Source organism: Anguilla anguilla, chromosome 8 (genome assembly GCF_013347855.1).
Source record: "Anguilla anguilla isolate fAngAng1 chromosome 8, fAngAng1.pri, whole genome shotgun sequence".
Lineage (NCBI taxonomy): Eukaryota > Metazoa > Chordata > Actinopteri > Anguilliformes > Anguillidae > Anguilla > Anguilla anguilla.
In genome coordinates, this window is record NC_049208.1 from 15774516 (window position 1) to 15797183 (window position 22668).

Sequence of the window (22668 nt, forward strand, 5' to 3'; positions counted from 1 at the left end):
CTAAAAGACCAAAGAAAAGAAAGAACAGGAACTCTATTTTTGGCTTAAAAGGCTTCTTCTCCTTTTAATTTCAGGAGTGTTTATTTATTAATTGAGGGATACTTGGTATATTTTTAGCACATGTGAAAGGATTCTGGAAAGATCTGAGAGGGAGAAACATTGCTGTGGCCACACATGAAGGTCTGCACAGCTGCAAGCGCATGTACGCGCATGCACTCACGCACACACGTATTCACAAATGCATGCACACACACTCACGCAGGCATGCACTTGGGCACAGGCATGCCTGCACACACGTATACGCACAGAGGTACATACGTACATATTGTTGCATGCATATGCACATGCATGCACCCAAAAAAACTATATTCATAGACGAGCAGATAAATCACATGCATGCACAGGTACAGATGCAGAGTATATACGCAGTGTTCTTTCAGCAATGATAAATGTTTGTTTTTGTTCGCCTTTTTTGTCAATGCTAAATCCTTGGGAATCCTTGGTGCTATATTTAGAGTTGATTGGTTGATTAGGGAGAGAGAGAGAGAGAGAGAGAGAGAGCTCTCCACTGCTTTGAAATATGAAGTTATACACTGACATTAAAACAAAGGAACTTGTCTGAGGCAAAAGGTACAGACTAATAGCTTCTCATCAGCCCCTGGATATTAGGGTGTCATATGAAGAAAAGGCACACACACGTATAACTCTCTTTCTTTCTTTTCGTAGCGTTTTCTTGGCGGCGGACCTCCAGTGCTGACAGGACTTGGCGTTACGCCCGGACGGCTGCGTGGGGAATAATATCTGCCAGAACTTGACCCCGCAGCCCCAGGGTTTGAATCCCGCCCTTTAAATCTTCAGCGCGTTCTGAGAAACAACACCAGTTACATAATTACAAAGAATGTAAGTATTAGAGCAATTTGTTTGATTTAACTTGTCACGTCTTACTGGATCCCGGTTTGGTTTTAATCCCTGGCGAGTCCCTGTCCTCTCCCTGCATTCCATTTTAAAGACATAAAAACACTGAGAAGAGTAGCGTGAAGTCACAGGAGCTAAGATTAGATACCACCTAATCCTCAAGTAAAGGTGTACTCCGGGAGGCAGGAGTTAATTTGTTATTTATTACTATTAAATTATTTTACTTATTTCTAACATTTAATTTATATTAATATTAATGACTGCCAATCATATTACATTGTAGTCTGTATTTAATTAGCATTTGTACTTTGGATCACATAACAGAAAGCTATTTTCTTTGCAACAATAGACTAGCAAGTTCAGAATCGGCAAAATGAACTTGCCATTAAAAAAGTAATGGTTGAATTCATTTGTGAGGTGATTATAATTATTAACATTTTTATTAGCATTATCTATCTATTTCCATAGTTCCTCAAAAACAAGCTAATGTGAAGTGGTGTATATGGAGTCTATTTTGACAGTCACTTAACCTCCTTCAATTAATGTACTATTAATTAGTGAAAGCTAACTCCTAACGTTTCATCACAGCAGATATCAATAACTTAATTCAAATGAAAATGAAAGAGATCATTACTTTATGAAAGGATGTACCAATATCTCTGCAGAAACACGTGTTTGTAATGTAGCTAGTTTGTCATGCCCTGATCTCCACGGGCAGTGGTGGATGGTGGAGGACACTAAAGAGCGCTGGTCTGGGCGGGCGGGGCGGTTGGGTTTTGGGGGTTTGGGGTCTCAGGGTAGTCATGGTGTCTGGCCCCTTTAACCCTTGTCAGCCGAGCGTCGGGGAGCTCGTTCCGCTCAATTACCCTCCGAAGACTGTAAACGAGAACGCAAGCGGAGGAAGGGGGTGGGGGGAAAGAACCCGTCTGGCGGCATGTCACACTAAGGCACACTTAGCCTAGGCGCTAATTCTCGTCGCGGGGTTTGGAGTGGAGTCCTTACCCTGCTTGAGCCAAATGTACACGGCTGCCAGGCTGGCCGGTAGCATCCCCGGAAAGGAGAGCTGTGGTCAGAACGGTGTCCCTCGCCTGCATGAAGGCGACTCCTGTTAAGCCCACTTTCAGCAGGCTTTCTGTATGAGATGATGAATGCTGATTGTAAATTTTCTGCAGAATCCTGTTCATGTACAGAAACAGCCATTAACAAATACAGGAAAAAAAAAATTAATGCCGAAATGTTCTTGGAAACGTTCTTACACACAGTTATTGATCAAATGTGATCATACACATGTTTCGTGAATGAGGCCCAACGAGAGAATTTTGAAGAAAAATGTTCTTCCTAACATGGATGCCAGCTTCTATGCCTAAACATAGATCCTAAGAGGGGCGACAGAAAGGAGAGTCTTGGAGCGGTGGAGGCTAATCATGCATGTTACCTTAAGCAGCTGAGTCAGAGGTTTTAGTTATTAATCATTACCAGCGTGACAGCTAAAATATAGATCACCAACCTGGCCTTCTCTTTATATCCACATAAGCCTTCCAGGCTTTTACCTGATGTAAAATACCACTGTTTTAGCAATACGTCCTCATCTCTCATCTGTGCACTCTAAACCAGAGATAGACAAAAGAGGGCTTGTCTGTGAGCGGAAAATCTTGGCAGGCCGATTCCAGTTCCCTTTTCCGATTAATAAAACAACCTCCAAACCACATAATTTTAAACTAGGTATTACGCGCCACAATTTGAACGCTTTTCCCGATTATATTATGACATGCTTCATCGGGAACAAATGCCCCCGACTAGCAGCATGCAATTGAATTGAATGACCTCGAGCCAATCAGCTTGAAGAACCTGTCATTTTTACACAGGTCATTTTACAAAAATAGTGTTTTCAGGTATGAAAATATTTTTAAAAGAAAATAGCGGACAGTTTTTGTGATATTATGCCTAAAAACAGGGATGCTAATTAGATTTTTGCCCCTGTTTAGGCTAGAATGGCCCTCGGTTTCTTTTTATAATAAGGGAAAGTATGGCGGGTATGTGTGCGTTGCCACCCACACATTATTTTCTGTCCTCTGTTCCCAGTGCAGATATAAAGGGGAGGAATGAAGCCAACATCCCCTCCCCCCCCACCTCCCACTTTTAACCCCCCCCACAAAGTTTAAAGCTCTGGGCCCGGCTGGGTGCCCCCTCTGTAAGCAAACGCTCAGAGTATTGCCGACTATGCGACTAATCATTCCGTGTATGACTGGGCCCCCTGACTCCGCAAAACCATTACGGTGCCATAATGTTTAAGGGATGGGCGCTTTGATCTGCACCGACAGCCCGCCGGAGCCATCTCTCCACGTCCACTCCTCCGTCCCCCCTCTGTCTCTCTCTCTCTCGTTCACTCCCTCCTGTTTCCATCACCCTCTTTCTCATTCCGCAGTTTGAACTTCCTGTCAAGTTTCGTTGCTCCTGCTCTCTGCCTCTGTTTCAATCCTTTTGGAGTCTAGTCTTTTCTCTCCTCCCCCTTTTTATTTTTAAAAAAGGACAGCAGACAGTCGACCCTCCTTGTGTACCCGCTCACTTTATTCTGACAGGGGGGAAAGCAGAGAGTGTTGCAGACAGAAATGGGATCACAGTCACAGTATGATGAGTGCTGTTGTCGGGAATCTGGGGGGGGGGGGGGGGTTTGTTGAGTCGCCTGCCCACGGACTGTACCATGTGGTCTCCCCCGCTCCCCCCTCCCTTTTATTTATTTTTTGAATTCTTTCTCTGTCCTTCTACGCCACATAAACCTAGAGAATTTATTGGGAGGACAAATGGCTGAGAATGGACATGGAACAAATGGACCGTCATGAAAAGCGGGAAAAGGTGTGTGTGTGTGTGTGTGTGTGTGTGTGTGTGTGTGTGTGTGTGTGTGTGTGTGTGTATGTGTGCATGTGTGTAGGTGTGCCTGTGTGTGTATGTGTGTTTGTGTGTGTGTGTGCATCAGGAGGAGGACATTTTCCTTCTCTCTTACAATCACGCTCATTCCCAGGAATATATTCAGATGTATTATTTGATGAATTCATTTTTCATACAATGGTTCTCCCATAGCTTACCATTCCAATTCAAACATTTACATTCTCACGCTGCCCTTCAAAACCACATTTTACACACTGCTGCCAGCATTCATACATCAATTTCCACGCGCTTGATCTCATAGTTTATCACCTGTAATGAGCTCTAATGCTCTCCAGCAGCAGGTAAAGTGTGTGTTTCCGCCATAGCGCGAGTTTCCATACGGTCCACGTGGAGTCTGTGATTGTCCCTGCACATTGTGAGGGAACTACGGTCCAACACGAAATGTAGACGAATGGAAACAAACCAGGTTAATTATCTCAGCACCATGGGGACCTTTCCCAAGACCATTCCCACGCCTGCAGACATTCAACCCGTTGTAGCTCTATCTTTAAATTGTATTTTCCAGATGGCGAGTCCAATTAAGTAGCATTTTATTTGACCTACAGAGTCTGTGAAGCTGTGGTATCCCAGATATGGCCAAGTACAATACGAGATAATGGGTCTAGAGTGAGAAATGCCTCAAATGATTTGTTTCAATAAGTCTGCCATGTTCAGTAGGAGCAGAATATAGAAAAGTAATATGGTATCACTAAAACTGTAATGAACGGTAGATAATTCATTTCTCCACCAAATGCTAGCTTATAAACACTGACAAATATAGTACGTCTGTTTCCTCGAGCATGTAGCTTTCGTATTGTTGTCTGTAGGCACTGCACAACCTGTCGCCCCCTAAGACCAGGTTTAAGTAGCTGAACAGAGACTGCAGACTCAAAGGATCATGGTTGGGTAGTTTTTGGACCAGGTTTGTGTAGTTTTAGGACTAGGGTAGTTTTAGGACCCTTATTTAACTGTTGTCGGGGCACACTTCACCCATGCACTGGATCTAGTGACCCCAGCTGAAGAACCCTCGCCCACAGACCTGAGTAAATCACCCTCCCCTCCGGCCTCCTCCCCTGGCCAGGGCGGGGAGGGAGGCCTCTCCCCCATATTTTCGGGACAGTGAGAGGGGTTGATGGATGATGCCCCGTCCCAGCGCCTGGCTGATTGATCAGCATTCAGATAGCCTGGGTTGCGTCCCCTTATCACTCACAGAAGAGGTGACATACGCCACATCTCACCCTATTAATACCGGCCTATCGCAGATCCCTCTGTCTCTCTCTCTGTCTGTCCCTCTCTATCCCTCAGGACTTAACCAGCCCTCTCCTATCGCCACTGTGGTTACCGGCACAATGAATCAGCCGACAAGGCCATTGAACACGCTCACGTCTGTCTCTGACTGTAAAGCTGGGGCAGGATTTGCGGCCTTATGCCTGTGCACACATTTTCATATTTGTACCAACTCCATGAAATGATACGTGGCTTTGTCTGAGTCCGATTCCTTCCAGCTGGACTAATGGCAGTAATGAAACTCTACTTTTTCAAGCTTGCTAAGTAAGGAAACTTGATATTTATTCACCGTCCAATTGCTGTGCACTGTGAAATTCTCCTTAAATCATTCCAGGATCGATGGTGGGTTAGCTTTCAGTGAAACAGCCTATTTACTTCTTTAATGGGACTGAAACATTACTTGAACAATGCTTAAACTGGTAGCATAGTTAAGGATGAGAACCAGCTTTGTAATATTGAGACAACCTTAATGAATGTGAGTCGATGCGCCTTTCCTGCATGTATCAGTCAGTGTTCCCCGTTGTTGTGTGTCAAGCTGCAAAGAATCTCTGACCCCCCCTAACTATCTATAACTTTTTTTAAAAGCGCCTTTTATTCAGTTTATTATCCAGTATTATCCAGATGATGGATGCTGCAATTCATGTCGAAAACATGTATGTAGAAAATTGCAACATTTGATTAAATCAGGAAACGGTTTGATCAGAATTAAAACAGAATGTCACCATATGAATACAGGTGATCGTGACTAACTTGTAATATGGAATATAACAAGCTTGCCCTCTAGGGAACACTGAAAAAAATTCTCAAGAATGGAATTGAACGGGACGATATCAAATGTAAAACCCCTAATCCTCCTGTAGACTGCCTGACTGATGATTTGAAGAGATAGGACAGGTAGTACGGTTAAGGTTTCATATTCTTTGTTGCCCAAATTCTCCGCTGAGAGCTCTCATCTTGGGCCGCGGGGAGCCAAAAGGGGTCACATGACAGAGGAAGGCCCAGGCGGTTGGGTTTCCGCGGGCGCACAGTTGGCGGTACGCGCGGCTGTCTCCTGCTCATTTCCACGCGTCACTGCTTGCATGATTAAAGGCCACCGAAGTGACGTGCTAAAACTCCTCCCTCAGCACCCTCACATCCAAGGATTATATGTACGGACATTAGGTGTGGCACCCTTCTGGTTGGAAAGCTCATAAAATAGTTTTTATAATTTATCTCATTTTTGCCAAATATACTTGCAATATGCTGTCAATATGAGCTGCAAAACATGCTTAACATGCAGTGTATTTTTGCCATACATTTGCACAGATGTTAAAGATTAGATCATCTTGGACTTATGTGCTGCCACGTTAGAGAGAGAGAGAGAGAGAGAGGGGCAAGTATGAAGCTGGGTTTCCTCCCTCATCACCGGGGCTATCAAAGTGCTCATCTCCCTACCTGTGAAATATTGGCGGTCGACAGCGCCCTGACAGCCTGGCCTAATTGCGTTCCTGTTTTGCACAAGGGTGAGCTTGCTCCTCAGTTATTTATATTTCAGCTTCTTAGCCCCCTTACAACCCTGTTCCCTCCCGCACAGGCACGGGTAAGCTCTGTTTTCATTGGATTGTGGTGAACTTTGGGGAGACCCCTCTGGCCCTTGGCTGTCAGTGGGATTCTTTTAAACTGTGAAAGGTGGGGAAACCCTAAACCATTTATTAGAAATGTTCTACAGAAGAAGACTGGAGCGATGATAAATTATGAAAAGTCAGTAAGCCAGTGTGACAGAAGGACTTTCCTGGGTATGCCCTCATTGTATCATCGGACCATCAACAAGGATTTTTTTTTAAATTTAAGTCAGATGTGAAAATCTTTTACTTCATCTCTTCATTCAATCTGAATAAAAATAGTAATTGATTTGTTGACCTGATGATGTCTGTCTGCCTTGAATGAACTACAGTTATTTATTGCCTTCTATATAGACCTTCTTATTCCTCTTCTTCTTCATTAGAAGGTAATACTATTGCAGCTGCAGCCATTTCAGTCAAATCAGTAATACCACTGCTGAAAATATCTGCACACATCATATACACGTACTCTGAAAAAAAATCAAAATCAATTCAATCAATGTTTTTCCTTAACTCTGACCAATTGCAAACATAACACTTCTTCACAAACAGTTCTTCACAAATCTAATTTGGCAAGTTCAGCTAACACAAAAAAAACTTGCCAAACAAAAAATGTCACACTTGCTTTTACTTGTAACATATCATTGGCAGGCGTTATTTCAACAAAGGATTAATGTGAAGCTCTTGCCATTCACAACTGCTCTGATAGTTACATTGCTTGTTTTCATTGATTCTTAAGAACCCAACAGGCCATGAAGTGCATGACGGCAGAGCCATTATCTGCAAATGGACTCTGAAACACCGTTGTCCTACACACCAGCGCCTGCAAGCCCATTCAGCTCACTTAAATTTATTCACCGCCATATCCCATAGTTCTGCTGTAGCAGGGTAGGTGTAACTAAAAACTGAGACACTGAAGTGAATGGCGTTGACAGATGTTTTATGTCAGACACTTTCAAAGGAGGATTCCTCTGTATTATGAATGCCTCAAGTATGAACCAGTGCAAGAAGTCTCACGTACAGAGTACAGAACTTCTGTATTTAATAACAGATTTTGGGCCCAAAGGTACAAGAGGTTGAGACTGCTGGTTTAACCCCATTCCGGCTAAACCGTTAGATTAATTAGGAACACATGATTTTCGCTGGTCAGCTGACAGAGGTCATAGTCTCAGGTGTTTATAATCTGTGTCATAACGAGATCTGGACTTGATCTCCGGGGTAGCCATGCCAGAGTGAGCTTTTGCAGTTTTCAGGAAAACTTGGAGTGTTGGACAGAAAGCGCTTGGAGAGCAAAAAGGTGCTGCCGAGAGGTATTTAGGAATAATTTTGCTTTCAGAAATAGAGAGAGAGGTAATAATAAATAGGTATTTACATCTGTCAGATATATATTTCACTATTTGGTGTGCTTTGGTAGTCCATCATTATAACAGGCATGTAGCAAATGCTCTTTTACTGATCATTTACACAACTTACAGTACACAGCCTTTGCATTCTTGTAGAGTATCTATTCATACAGCCCATGCCTTGATGTCCTACCTGGGAATAAAACCAGCAAGCTTTAGGTTATAAGCCCAATTCCCTAACCGTTGTATTACAGTGCCACCCAGTATTCATTGAAATAACACTATGTGACTATGTGCCTAAACTCCATCCTCGCCCCCCCCCCCCTCCTTTCAGTCTATTGGAGTTTCTGAAATGACTCTACCCCTTGGGCAGAATAACCTGTAAGACCTGGCTAATGCGGATCTATGTGTCAGAGCCTGTGCCTTAGAAGGAACAGCACAAGAGAGATTGAGAGATTATAGCCAAGGGGCAGCCAACACTTCACAATACGGCTTGTCACAATACAGGCTTGAGAGGAGTTACCGAAGTGTAAGAAATCCAGGCTTATAAATGCCCAAAGTATCTGCTGGAAAGTACTCTACGTCTAGGGTACGTGTTCGGGCAGGGAAATGTTCGTCTTGCTCTATGAAAAGACCTGTGTGTTACAGTTCACCCGGTGGCCTCTGGGAAGGACATATATACCTGCCGGAGGCCTCATGGGGACCAGAGAGACATTAGTGAGCTGGCAGGGAGGCGTGAGGTAACATCTGCGACTGTATAAAGATGACATCATCTTGGCAGGGAGGGTTGGTGCCAACGGCCAATCACAAGCCCCCCCCCCCAAATGCAGGCAATGTAATGATGTCATTGCTGCGGCGTTCCTCTGCAGGCCTGCAGTGTGTCTGTACGGGAGTTCTTCACAGAGTGTACCCTGCACCAACGTGCCCGCCGTACGCTGCTAAGCTGCTTTGGCTCCGAGAGGCAGGTCAGAGGCCTCACGTCAGCTCAGGAGGCCAGGAGGTTCTCACTTCGTGTTTCCTGAGCGAACCGGCCGAACGACCCTGAATGTGGACGACTTAATCTTGTTTGAATCTGAGGTGTTGTCTTACCTCATGCAAATACACTGCAATTTCTACCAATAAACAGCATGCTATCTTTTGCCTTTTGAAAAGCTGAAACAGAAGTTAAGATGGGAAAATAGCCCTGAAATTCCACTGTAAACTAAAGAAAACATCGGACGCATTACATGGCTATTTCGTTTCATGAGGCCGGCATGGTCATCATCACAGGCATTACCGATAATAAACAATGTTCTGTTCCAAAATGGGAGAGGGTATAAAGTCATAATTAACTCCACATTCGGCTGAAATATAAGTAACAAATCTACTTTGTGCACTGGGTTCAGTAATCAACAGATTAAGGGAACCATAAGCAATCCTATGACAGAGGATTCTGGGAAAAATAAATGATACTTAACATTCTTCTGACCATTTTGAAAACCAAAGATTGTTATATTTGCAGGGGTGTTGACTGAAAATTTTTGCATGTGTTGTCTGGCTCTGACAGAAAAGAAAATTAGGTTATTATTTTAAGACTAAATGTACCCCATAATATTTAAACTGGTTCATGATTTGGTTTTGTGTGGAGTTATTATCAAAAAACCCTGAATTTTGAACTGGATTGGACTGAGTGACTTACTGAGGATGACCACATTGCATCCCACTGTTTACAGTGTGTGGACTCAAGCCATTTTCTCTAGCTTTTGTGATTTATCTAGTGAGCCTTAAATAAAGTAGCCAGATGCCACACAACCGTTGGGGTGGCAGCGTAGCTGAAAGGTTATAGGTTCAATTCCCAGCTTGGGCACAGCCACTGTACCCTTGAGCAGTCTAACTGATTTTAAGACAGACAGACATTAAACCCCAGAACGTAACCACGGCTGTATGAAACCTCCCCCGTCTGGGTCCCTCAGACCCCTGACCCGACCCAGACCCACTGGGGACCGGCTTCCAAGAACAGTGCCATCATTCCAGTCCCCCCAATCCAGTCTCACTGCTGCTCTTTAGTAAATAAACAGGAAGTGGAGGAAAGAGACTGGGGGGCCCTGCAGAGTCTGCTTCCTGTTCATTGGACCCAGTTGCCGTTGGACGCTCCGCTGGGACATGGTTGGATGGGGGAGGGTTCAATGGCTGCAGTTGTCTGGATTTTTTTAAGCCTGAAATGCCACTATGACTCCAGGAACAAGGACTGCAGTGACAGCCAATGGGAGAGACTGAGAACGCCACACAGGCTCTTTAAAGTTCAATTGGCCACAGGCGGCACTCTTAATTCCCAATGAGAACGTAGGGATTTTACTCTTCCACTGGGAGCTTGTTGCTAATTAAATGGCATGTTGGATGTCCATGACTAGTTCACATGCTTGCTTGTGACCTTGAAAAGTGCATACCATCTCTTACCATGGCGCTATTAAAGGTGCATTATAACCACGCCCTTTTAAATGACTATTGATTTTGTGTATGACAGACGTCACGTTCTGTCTGCAGTGTGGTGAGGGTGTCTGAGAACATTGGCAACATAAGGGAGCTTGAAAGGATGCTGCTTCACCTCAGCAGATGGGCTCTATGAATAGCTCTGCAAAAGCCCCAGAGAGAGAGAGAGAGACAGAGAAGAAAAAAGAAGGCAGTGGTCAGTAAAATAGAGGGCGAGAGGGAGGGAGGGAGGAAGAGACAGAGGGAGAGTGTAATCCGTTTTTCAGTCTGCTAGCTTGTGAGTACCTGCAGTTAAATGGTGTTGTTTTTGGCTGGGCGGGACGAGCAAATGAGGCATAATCTCTGTGTGGGCCGTCTGGTTCCCCGGCCTTCACACTCCCCACGTCCTTCCCCTCCATCTCCTGTCAGTGTGTGTGCAGGGGGGGGGGGCTTGGCCTCCCCACGCCAGCATGGAGACAGAGCGTGAGAACTGATGCCACCCACTGGGCATTAGGACAGTGTGCTGGACACTCCCACCTTGATGAGGTTCAAACAAACACAGGGAGCCGGCCCTGCTGCCCACACACACGCACACACACACGCGCGCACGCGCACATGCACACACACACATTCACACACACCAACACACATATACAAACACACACGCACACACACACACACACGCACGCGCGCACATGCACACACACGCACTCACACACACACACACACACACACACACCAACACACATATACAAACACACGCACACACACACACACACACGCACACGCACACATGCGCACACACGCACACAAGCACACACATACACAAACACTCACACACACACACACACACACACACACACGCAAGCTCACACACGCACAAGCTCACACGCGCATGCACACACACACGCACGCACAATCAGACTCGCGTGCACTCGCAATTGCTCACACATGCATGCACGTACACACACAGATTGTTCCCGCAGTCAGAACGAATACACAAACAGGACCGGTTTAAATTCATTTTCATAGTTTCATTGTTTTACGAGGACATGGCATTCATCATATCTCGCTCTCTGTAACATTGCATGTTTTCCAAAACCTAAATGTAACTTTCTCAAGACTGTTTTTCCTCCATCTCTCAGCCTGCCCCAGTCCCTCCTCCTCACCCCAACATTTAGTAATGACAGAAATGTAGTGTACTTTCACCTGATTGACTTTGTGCGGTTTTCCTGTGGCTAGATCCACAGTACCTGTTTATTGTCATAGCAGTCCACGAACAGCATCCATCTGCTGCACGATCATTCCCACACGCTACTGCAGGCATCGCTATCTGGACAGTTTCAGAAAACAGCGAATATAGCCGTTGATGTAGCGACACGCTGCGCTTACAGTTGTGTATGTCCCCTGTACATTCACCCCATCTTTCATAATAGATCTGTACAGAACCCTCGGTTTTGATGTTCTCTGCTTGAAATTGAAATTTCTGGCATGAAAGTCGGAAAAGTCAGACACCTGCTTCAGATCCCGTAATTCGTTTCAGCTGGACCCCTGCTTTCATCTCCCCGAGGTCCGAAAGTGCTCATAAAGGCCCCTTTGTGCGCGCATCCAGCCCTCATCAACGCGTGTCGCCCAAAAACAGGGTTTCTCTTTCTCCCCCCCCCCCTCCCCTCTCCCTCCGCTGTTGATAAATGAAACATTTATATGTTTTAACAAGCTGCAGTCGAGCCCTAAGGGGGGGGGGGGGGCGTGAGAGCCGTCCGAAGAGAAGCCCGGCTCGGGGGGGGGGGGGGGGCGCGTCCGAGCGCACGGCGCCCGCCGCTGCTACGCGGTGCTTCTGTCGTGTCGACGCCCGGCCACCGGTGCCTTCGCCCTGGGAAACACGGGATGGAAACAAGGCAGATTCTGTATTCTTTTACCCCCGAGGCGCGGCTCTGTATCAGCATGGCCGACACGCTCGGCATGGGGCTACGTTGCTACGGCCCTGCGTGCTTCGCTTGATGTCAGCGAGAGATTAAGTCGCTATAATAAATATCGCTGCGTGTTCAGAACGCTGCAGGAATGTTCTTTTAAGGGAAAAACAATAGCGTATTTTCCCCCAAAATGTAAGCCTTTAAAGTCATTTTACTTATGTAATTTTAACCCTTTTTTTAAAGTAATAATCCCAAAGATGTGATGTGTATATAGTTTTCCTTATCAACACGATGCAGTACATAAACCAAAATCATGCATGCCCGAGTCTTACAGTTTGACTGGTGACAATCTGTGTTCTCTGAATTATATTTGCCCCATTTTTGAGGCTGTTTAAATTGTAAAATCTCTGTGTATAGCCTTTTTATATAGGTTTGACCTCTAAACCAGTGAAGTATAGGTTACAGCTAAAGCAAAATAAATTGGAAATATGTTAAAAGAGTAGACCCAGGTAGTGTTAAAGTTAAAATGTATTACAAAGTTTGGCTGTTTTAATTACGTGGAGGGTAAGTCTGGAGGTAGAAAAGTCACTGTTATCTGCCTAATAACGTATCTTTCAAAGCATACAATCAGGTTGTACCATTTTGAGTCCTTGGCTTACTGTAATTTGGATTGCTGCTGCAGATAATTCATTCATATTTGCCAACAACAAAATTGTAAATGTAAATTTCTAATTATAATATTATTCATATTTATTTTAATTTAATCTATGCATTCGTTACATACTTAATTTGCTTTGATAATTTATTAGTAGTTTGGAGACATTTTGAAAGCCATCAAATTTTATAAATAACATTTCTTGTTTTTCTAGGCACAATTTACACATTTTTTGGAATAGCATAAGGCAGCAGTATACTATAAATTGTTACTATAAAATGTCTAATCTAAATATATAGTTAAAGATAATATTTCAATTAATGAAATAAAATAGCGAAATAAAATTAAGGAAATATAAACCTTACGGTGCACTTATTGGAAAAAATAGTAAACAAATCATTTTTTTAATGAAAAAATTTTACTGAATTTCTCTAATCTGAATCTTAAAATAATAACAATGTACTTTACATTATATCACTTCTTTTTTCTGTGCAAAGTGTTTTTCTTTACATCTGAGATATCGTTAGACTAACGTGTTTCATCCATGTTAAGGCAATAATATTTACACAGGAAAAATCTAAGAAAGATAACAAGAACTGCGAAATGAATAGAGCATATTGAAATTATTTAAGGACTTTAAACACTAATAACCAAAAAGTACCAAAATATAATCAGCCTTTTTTTTGGGCAATGAATATCAGCAGGCATGTTTTAAAATGTTTCAATAACTTAATACAAAGCAGTTTCTGAAATGAATGGACAAATTATTTTTTTAAAAAGGTGGAAAGCATAGTGTGCCTACATGTATTTATCATAAGCCGCAGAATGTGACATACTTATGATATAGTGAACGAAATGTTATCATTTGTGAAATACATATAAGCTACAAAACTACTCAGGATCTGGAAATGTATGTATAGCACTGAGACCAACTCAGCAAAACTTTACAGTATATTCCCTATTCTACATATTATCCTGAATGATTAACTCCAAAAAATTACTATTACTGGACGATTAAATTTCATCAAGGTCAAATGTATGTCAGTTTTGATACATTCAAAAAGTAATATGCTTTTAAAAAAACAATTGGATATAATACATTTAGACAGTTGTTTCCCTCATCGTGAATAAGACTGAAGTTTCTCATACTGAAGAATTAATTTTTTTTCGGTCAGTATGTGGGGCACTTTGTACATGAATCACTGTTGGGGCTTTTGAACCTGATTGGACAGTTGGTGCACAGTAGTGTCCGAAATCCAGGCTGTTCCCTGAAGATATTGTCTTGTCTCAGATATTGCCGTCATACGTTTTTATGTGACTTTCGGTGTTGATAAACTGACATTCCTATTCTCTGGTCCCAGGCCTGGATTAAACACTGAAATAGCACGTTAAAAGGTTACGGAATGGTCACGACCCGAACTCGGAGTGGATCGCTTTCGAATTCTCTGGCTTCTGGGCTTCCATCCATGACCAGACGAGCAACTTTCCAGGGTTCGAGAGGAGGTGAGTGGAATACCAGTTCTCCAATGAACCCTGGCTGTGACACTGCAACATCATCTTTCCCTTTTATCCCATTCTTCCACAGCAGAGACTGCTTCGTGGCACAGGTTTGACCTCGGAGAGCAGGAAGGATTCTGCATGGGTGCGCAGAACTACAGAGGAACAAGCAGTTACGTCTCCGACTGCATTCAGACGGGCTACGGGCTGGAAGGGGTAACGAAAACATGTTCTTTGCTGACAAAAAGGGAAATGGAATGTATTTACAAGTGCTGAGGGCTGGGTGTCCAGTAGATGGCTGTGAGACTTTGGGAACGTATGAACTATGGACGTAAAACTGTTAAGTACCCCATCTGCAAGCTCATATCTGAGATCCCATAATCGGGATAGTGTTAATCCAGCAATTTATGATTTTCAAAATATTCTTATAAAAATAAAAGAAGAGAAATGTATGTGTGCACAGACTTAAATGTACACATAGGTGCCCACATACACGCACACATGCACACACACACACACACACACACACACTCCTATAAACATGATATTGTGTACAAACATCCACATATGAAAACAGTTCAAATGTACACATATGCATGACCTCTCTCTGTCTCTCTCTCTCCCTGTGTGTGTGGGGGGGGGGGTAGTGGGTGGTGGTGTTGTCATAGATTAGTTGAAGCAGAAATATTTGAGCTGCACGACGTCCCTTGTGAAGCCCTGCCAAAGGGAGCATATCGCCACGGACACCGTCTGAGTTCCCAGAATCCTGTGGGGTCTCGGCCCACTTGCGTTCCACCTCTTAAAAAGGAGAAGTAAAAGGACGATGTTGAATCATGACAGAAATATCACCTGGAGTTTTCATACGAGGGTGCCAGTGATCGAGGAGTCGCCTGGCTGTAACTGGGACCGTGGGCGTTAATGTCCAAATCAAATTCGCCCGGGTGGTCTTTGCTATTGTGGATAAACTGGATCCATTTCACTGCTGAATGCTGATCGCAATCATCCTTCAGATCCCCCGACCACTTTTATTTGCATTTATTTTTACAGAGCAAGAGAAGCCACAGTACACTGGCTGTTTACAGACTTACGGCCTGGTTTTACTGTAATGGCTAGGAATTTAAAGAGAGATGTTTTCACCCACTGAAACATTACACTCAGCTGTTATCAATTTGTGCAGGACATTTTGTGTGTGTGTGTGTGTGTGTGTGTGTGTTTCCAATAATGAAATCTCACTCAACAGCTGTAGGTCTCCGACTCAAAATATTGCTGTCCGGCCAAGCACACCAGCACACTGCACTCTTTGTAGGCCAGGCTTTTTTTCTTTTTAAGAGAAAATGAGAAACACTGCAATAACTTATTATTTCTTTTTCTTTTAGATTTGGTTATGATAATATGGAGAATGTTGTGCATGTTCATAATTATGGCTTAATTCCTCAGGTGCTCCACTTCCTCATATAGTTCCCATTCCATTTTTCATTGCTGAATAAGTGAAATACATTCCAGAAAACTGCCTGCCATTTGCTTCAGTAGGAAATATTCTCCCATTACTTGACCATATTAATCTAGGTTTAGAAAATAATAATAGCAGAACATGATGGAGAATAATAGATGGTAGGAATAATAATAATAATAATAATAATATGCTGGCAGTGTCTGATCTCAGGTGGAGCTGAAGTGTGGATCAGGTGCACAGCCTGGGCCCTGTTTGCACAACAAGTGTTTTGTGCATTTCCCAGCATTATGCAGGGACATGAAGTGTGCTTGCGTTTGTGTACACACACAGACACACATCACAAACACACAAACACACGCATACACACAAGCACAAACACACACACACACACACAAGCACATACACACGAACACAAACACACACCCACTCTCACATTCATATAAGGCTTAGCATATGTACACATATTATTTTGTTATACTGTATTAAATATACACCTGATAGATGTTCGTTACAATGGGTACATTTATAAATTCTTGTCCAGCTACTCTCTATCCCAGCGATCTTTTTACTCATTGGATTACCCTTGGGGTATTCTAGTAGTTTTTTTATTGAGCGACTAAAAGTGCGTATCCATGACACTCCTGCAACGTTGCACCCATAAACAGAACCATATGTGGCGGTTGCCGTGATTTTATACATAGAAACATTTCCTCACTCACTTTGCTCCATACGTGTTACAACTTGAGGGGCATTGTTGTATCTACCCCCAGTCACATCTGCAAATGTGCGGTCGCCATCTTCTTCGCTACCTCTGGCATGCCCAGCTGTGTCTTACGTTCTGAGCTTTGTATGAACTCACCATCCAAAGGAAGTCATTTGTGAAGCAGGAGACAAACCAATGTGCATCATGTTTAAATGTCTAAAAACATGAGTTGTCAGTCTTGACGACCCTTATCACAGTCCAACTGATATAGACTGGTAAAGACTGTTAATTATAATTACATAAATTTCTGAGTATAAATTTACTAGAATAATTCTATTCTTTGGCGTGAAACAACTGGTGTTTGGTTATATGTGAGGTGCTTTCTTCCTGAATGTTATTCAGCCCGTGCTTGGTTGAGAGCTAGTCTGTGGTTTCTGCTTTGCACAGTATTAGAACGGTCATCACATGGAAAATTGCAGCTTTGCGTCAGTGGTGTTGGTCTGTGGTAAGCTGTGCTGGATGTACCTCAGATTGGACACTGGTAGGTCTCGCCTTCAACTTTTCACACAGCTGTGTCAGTTAAATCACGGGCTATTTAAGCGTTTCCCGGACATGACATCTTGGTGTGGTGTACTGGGTAAAGAGTTGGGCTTACAGCCCAATGGTTGTAGGTTTAGAGCCCAGAACTGGGAACTAAACCTGTCATTTTTGTGCACGCTATTTAATGATACCTTAACTGCTTTAGAAAATATCCAACTGCAGTGGTAGGTAATACATATGCATAAATTCTTAGTTTCCTTAGATAAGGTTGTGTGCTATGCAACAAAAAAATGTATAAATCATTTAAGCAAAACATTATTACAGATGGGCTCACTGTATAGCGTTCATACCGTTGGTAACTGATTGATAGTCATCTTGGCATTGTTCAAAAAGTGTTGTGTCAAAAATAGCTGGAATGTATGAACACCTGGCAATGGAACAGGTTTGTTATTGCATTGTGTTGAAGGTAACAGTTGTGCTCTCATTTGAGATGGTTTTGGGACAGGTGCTCTTACAGTAGGCCCAAATGTTGAAGGGGTTGAGGTTATGCAAACAAAGATGCTCTGTACTATCAATTTCCTTTTACAGAACCGCATTAAAGAGTTTTCACTCTGCTTTCGGACGGAAAGTGTATGACTTGAACTTTGATTCGAAAACCACACTGCATGAGGCATGCAATGACATACTGTACTGTAATACCATAGCAATTTCAAGCATGGATTTGCCACATTAATAGTCTTTCCAAGCTTCACGGCAAATGAGCAGCCTGTATTTGCCATGAAGTGTATAGTAAATAATGACCCGACATGCAGTAAATGAATTAAAAACCTCCATGGACCATAGGAGTGATGCTACAATTGCTTTATCTTACTGTAATGTGCAATGAAAGCTTTCTACTTTGATTTAAATTAAAGCAGTTGCTTAAATTGGTAGTGTATTTGTTTTTTGGTTGAACATACTAGTGGTAGTTGATTTCATGTAGTTGTAAATAGCATACATTATTTTGTTTTGTTAAGATATGAATATTTAAGTATCGCTTTATATTTTTGCGATGTCTCAGCGAAAGAGCATAGACTTGGAGTCATGTTTTAGTTTTTGTAGGGTGATTGTGGTTGTGTTTATTAGCTATGCTAATGACAAATTAACATAACAATAAAAACAAATACAAATAATAATATTATTAATAATAATAATAATAATAATAATATAGATAAAAGTTATGCCAAAAATTACAAAAATATTTCCATAGCTGCAAATATATTTAGTCTAGTCTTAATAAATAGTCTTAGTGTCTGACATTTGAGGATTTATGTCCTCTTTATTATGTTGTCTAAGTATTGAAAATTTTGCTGTATTGCTGTGTAAAGCATCTTTTAAACTCAAACTATCTGGAACAGAAGACTCCTGTGGAATTTCCTCTAACAAAGAAGGAATTTTTAGGAGCGCTATGGGCCTGAAAATATGGAGCGGTTTTACTGCGTGTACAAATGAAACAAACTTCAAACTCCAAACTCCAGTTTGTAGAAACATAAGTACTGTAGAGCTGGATATGCAGACTGTAATATCATTTGACAACCCACACACTTCCTGAGACCTACTGTTGTTCACAGTTGGATCAGTTTTAAAAAAGGTTAGAAATTTCACTCCTGCAATTACAGTGTTGTCTGCGCACGTGGGGGAAAACTAAAATCGTTACTGTCATATATATATAGTAGTAATAATGCTACATATATAAATGGTAAGCTCTATGATATTTGGGACAAATATATTTTTTCTTGATTACGCTCTGGACTGTATAATTTTAGATTAGTAATTCATATGTGGTTAAAGTACAGATTATCAGATTTTGTTATTTATCATAATGGCTTCATTGGCTTTCATTTGCACAACTCTGGTACGCATGATGACAAATTCCAATAACAGACTCCAAAGGCAATGAAAAGCCTAGAACCAAGACTAGGTACTGAAAGCTCTCTTATACCTGCACTATAGAAGCAACTGAACATAGCTGACTTATCAGAAACACCCGTGATACCATTTGTCCAAAACATTATTGTACCCTGGATGGGGGCAATGTACTGCATAAAAAGTGTTGTAATTTCTACATGGTGAAACCAAAGTGTATAAAAATACCCTTAAATAAAAATAGAAGCTGAGAATGTGCTTTTTAACCACATGTGAATTGTTTGAGTACAAATCTAAAATAGTGAAGTACAGGGTCAAATGAAGGAAAAATATGTATTCGCCCCAAACATTACTATATTTTTCTCTCTTTCTAGTTAAATACTTGGAATATGTTATACGTCCAACATACCATAGCAGCTATATGTAGACTGCCCACTGGTAGATTCTAACTGCAGTTATGAGGCTGCTGTTAAACTGTGCTCAAACTAATGTTATAGAGCATGCCAAGCAGCCATGCTGAAGAGATAATAAATCTCAGCCATGGAAACCATAAAAAGGCAGTCGTCCCTATCGCTAATAGACATATTTCACTGCAGTGAGGTGACATCCCGACCTGTTGTTTCTTCTTTTATTTTTTATTTTCTGAAGTAGCTGTCTTTGCTGTAATGGTTACAGATGAATCTAATTTGGCCCGTCTCCACTCAGATCAGTCTCGGTCAGCTCTGATGAATGAGAGTGAATTGGGGTGGGCTTTCATTCATCATTAGCCTTGCAGTCAGATGACAGTGGGGCCTGGGGTATGTAGTGAAATCACCCGCGGATAGGCAGTAATGACCCTCCCACACACACACACACACACCCCACGCACATGCACACACACACTCACACACAAGTACATGCACGCACACATGCACACACACACACACACACACACCCACACACAGACCATGCACACACACACATACACGCAAGCACGCATACACACATGCATGCACACACACACACACGCACACACAAATCTGGATTCACCTATAATCTATTATTGAAAAGTAACACGGTGAATGTGCAACTATTATGTGAAATATGTGTCCGGGTGAACTACAAATGAGCAAATACTGTAGAACACATTGACATTTTTAGAACAAATATTGTATAACAAATATAAGTTTCCATTTAAAAACATCAAAGGCTCAGTTATGGATATATTGTACAAACATTTCATGTTTTTTCGTATGTTTAAAATTCATTAATTTGAGTATTGCACTCTGTTTAAATAATTCAGTGTGGAGCTGTTTAAAAAAAGATACAAATGTTATTTAGACTGAGTGGAAAAGAGTCCATATGACAGTTTGGGTTGTGGTCTAACCAGAAATATTGTGATAAAAATAAAAATGTCACAGCTGTGTTTTGTGATCTGCATAACTTCTGTGTGTTTCAATTCTATTCAGTTACCACATCACATTCTTGGAGCATTTCAGTGGCACGCTGTTGATTTTGTAAAGTTGGTGCATTTTTCAAGACACTGGGTAAGAATTCTATGCATTCTCTGGGGAATTCTTGCACTTGCATCTGTGCTGACAGTATTGTACTGCAAAAGCATGATTTTCTTTTTATTTTTCAGTCAGTTGCACAATAGCCACTAATCCCTACAATATTAATTTTAGTGTACATTCATCTCCTAAACAGTTGAAGCTCACATTTTTCGTGAGCTTCAATCTCACAGTTCTTTCTCCCAGTTTGAAATGTCTAACATTTCTAGGCCTATCCCATCACTTCAGTGTTCATAATTTTGGGAGAGCTCACAATAGCACATGCATCCTCGGAAATACACAGCCATTGGACTGAAAAACTTACACCGTTAATCTAAGCTTCTGTAGGCACCCAATTAACTAGAGGAGTCACTGCAGGCAGTAGTTGGACAGCATTCAATCCCAGTCACTGTTTTTACTGACTGGCTTTACCAGATAGATAGATAGATATAAACTTTATTGATCCCGTAGGGAAGTTCCCTTAGGGAAATTCAGGTTTCCAGTGAGTACAGCACCATAAGTTAAAAAATTAACAATTTAAAATTAAAAACCAGCATTCAGTCCTGGATAGCAGGGTACAAAACTCCTTTGAGGACAAGCGGTTTTAACTGGATTCCACACCCAGGAGGCGCGTAATCCGCCTCTCAATTCATCGCTCATGAAAGACTGCGGTGGTTTCTCTGGTCAAAGTTCAACGTGGGCTGAACTTGAAGGCACCTTCCCAGGCCTGAAGGAATTCCTGTACCGTTACTCCACAGGTAGGTTTAAATCGCACGTACCCATTCCCCCCAAGTACAATTATGCGTCTCTAATTGGATTAGAAAATATTGGTTTAATGTCTCTCGTTTCACTGTGTAGCGAGCTAACCTGTAAATCTGTCCCAGCTCCGTGCCACATACCCAGATAAGGGCGAGAAGAGGCAAAAAAGCCCCTTTAATATGAGCAGACCAGCAGTAATGCTGTAAATTAGGGGAGTGCGATCTCCATTTACACTTATATGTGCACTAAATGCCAAACCAATGTTTTCCTTACGATCATATTTAAGGGAGAAATTAAATCAATGGACCACAGGGTTGAGAAATAATATTCAAAGCCTGAAAAAAAGTGTTGTGACCGCAAACAATTTTTGCACATGCCAAGAGCATTCAGGTTAGCACACTTCCAGTTTTTTCTGTACTAAAAGATGGGGAAAAGGCAATGAAAGAAAGTCTAGTTCAATAAGATGCAGAAAATATGTTTACATAGCTACAATAAATGGTGTTATTTACCCATAAAAACAGTGAATGTTTTCTATACTTGTGATAGTTGTTCTCTCTGGACACACAAAATATTGGTATTTACCGTAATATTTACCAGAGACAGTTACAGAGCAAAAGAGATCTGCAATCACTTAAAGTCGGTTGTTTCTGTCCTTGTTTTCTTGTATTGCTTGTGAATTTGTGAATTAAATCAGATTTAAAAGGCTTTATTGGAAACATAAATGATTGTCATGCCAAAAATGTGACATAAATTGAATTGAATTACGTGTATTGAACCTAACCGAGGAGAGAGGGAGCAAGAGAAATAAAAATATGGTTCTAGATGAACAGCCTGTGTCCAGGTGTGGGTTGGAGCTCGGCTCCACCCTTCCTCCGTCCTGGGCTGGGGTTCGAGCCCCCCTCCCTCGGCCTGCGTGCTCCTGGCATCTGGCTGCCGCATTGTAAATACGGCGCACGGTGAGCAGCTGTGGGCCCAGGTCCGCCTCACCTCCCTGTCACGCTGGGGGAGGTCAGCCTGGATTAATTGCGAGAGAAACCCGATACTCTCTTAAGCCTCAGCGCAATAAACCTGGCCCTTAAGCAGGGACCCTCCCATGCAGCAGCGCAGTAAAAACACGCGAAAACCCAAATCCCCCCGACGACAGAGCCTCGGCCTCGACACAGGCCGACGCAGGGTGAAACCGAAGGCATGTCAT

At 42.3% G+C, this 22668-nt stretch overlaps 1 long non-coding RNA gene across 2 annotated transcripts in view; it reads left to right on the top strand.

Moving 5' to 3' along the window:
• The window catches only part of LOC118234727, a 31427-nt gene extending 10820 nt beyond the window's left edge, over positions 1-20607 (top strand). For both annotated transcript variants that reach the window (XR_004766708.1, XR_004766707.1), the window contains exons 2-5: positions 727-900; positions 14449-14590; positions 14673-14800; positions 15232-20607. This is a non-coding gene — a long non-coding RNA (uncharacterized LOC118234727). The remainder of the gene's footprint in view (positions 1-726; positions 901-14448; positions 14591-14672; positions 14801-15231) is intronic.
• Positions 20608-22668: the final 2061 nt, after the last annotated feature.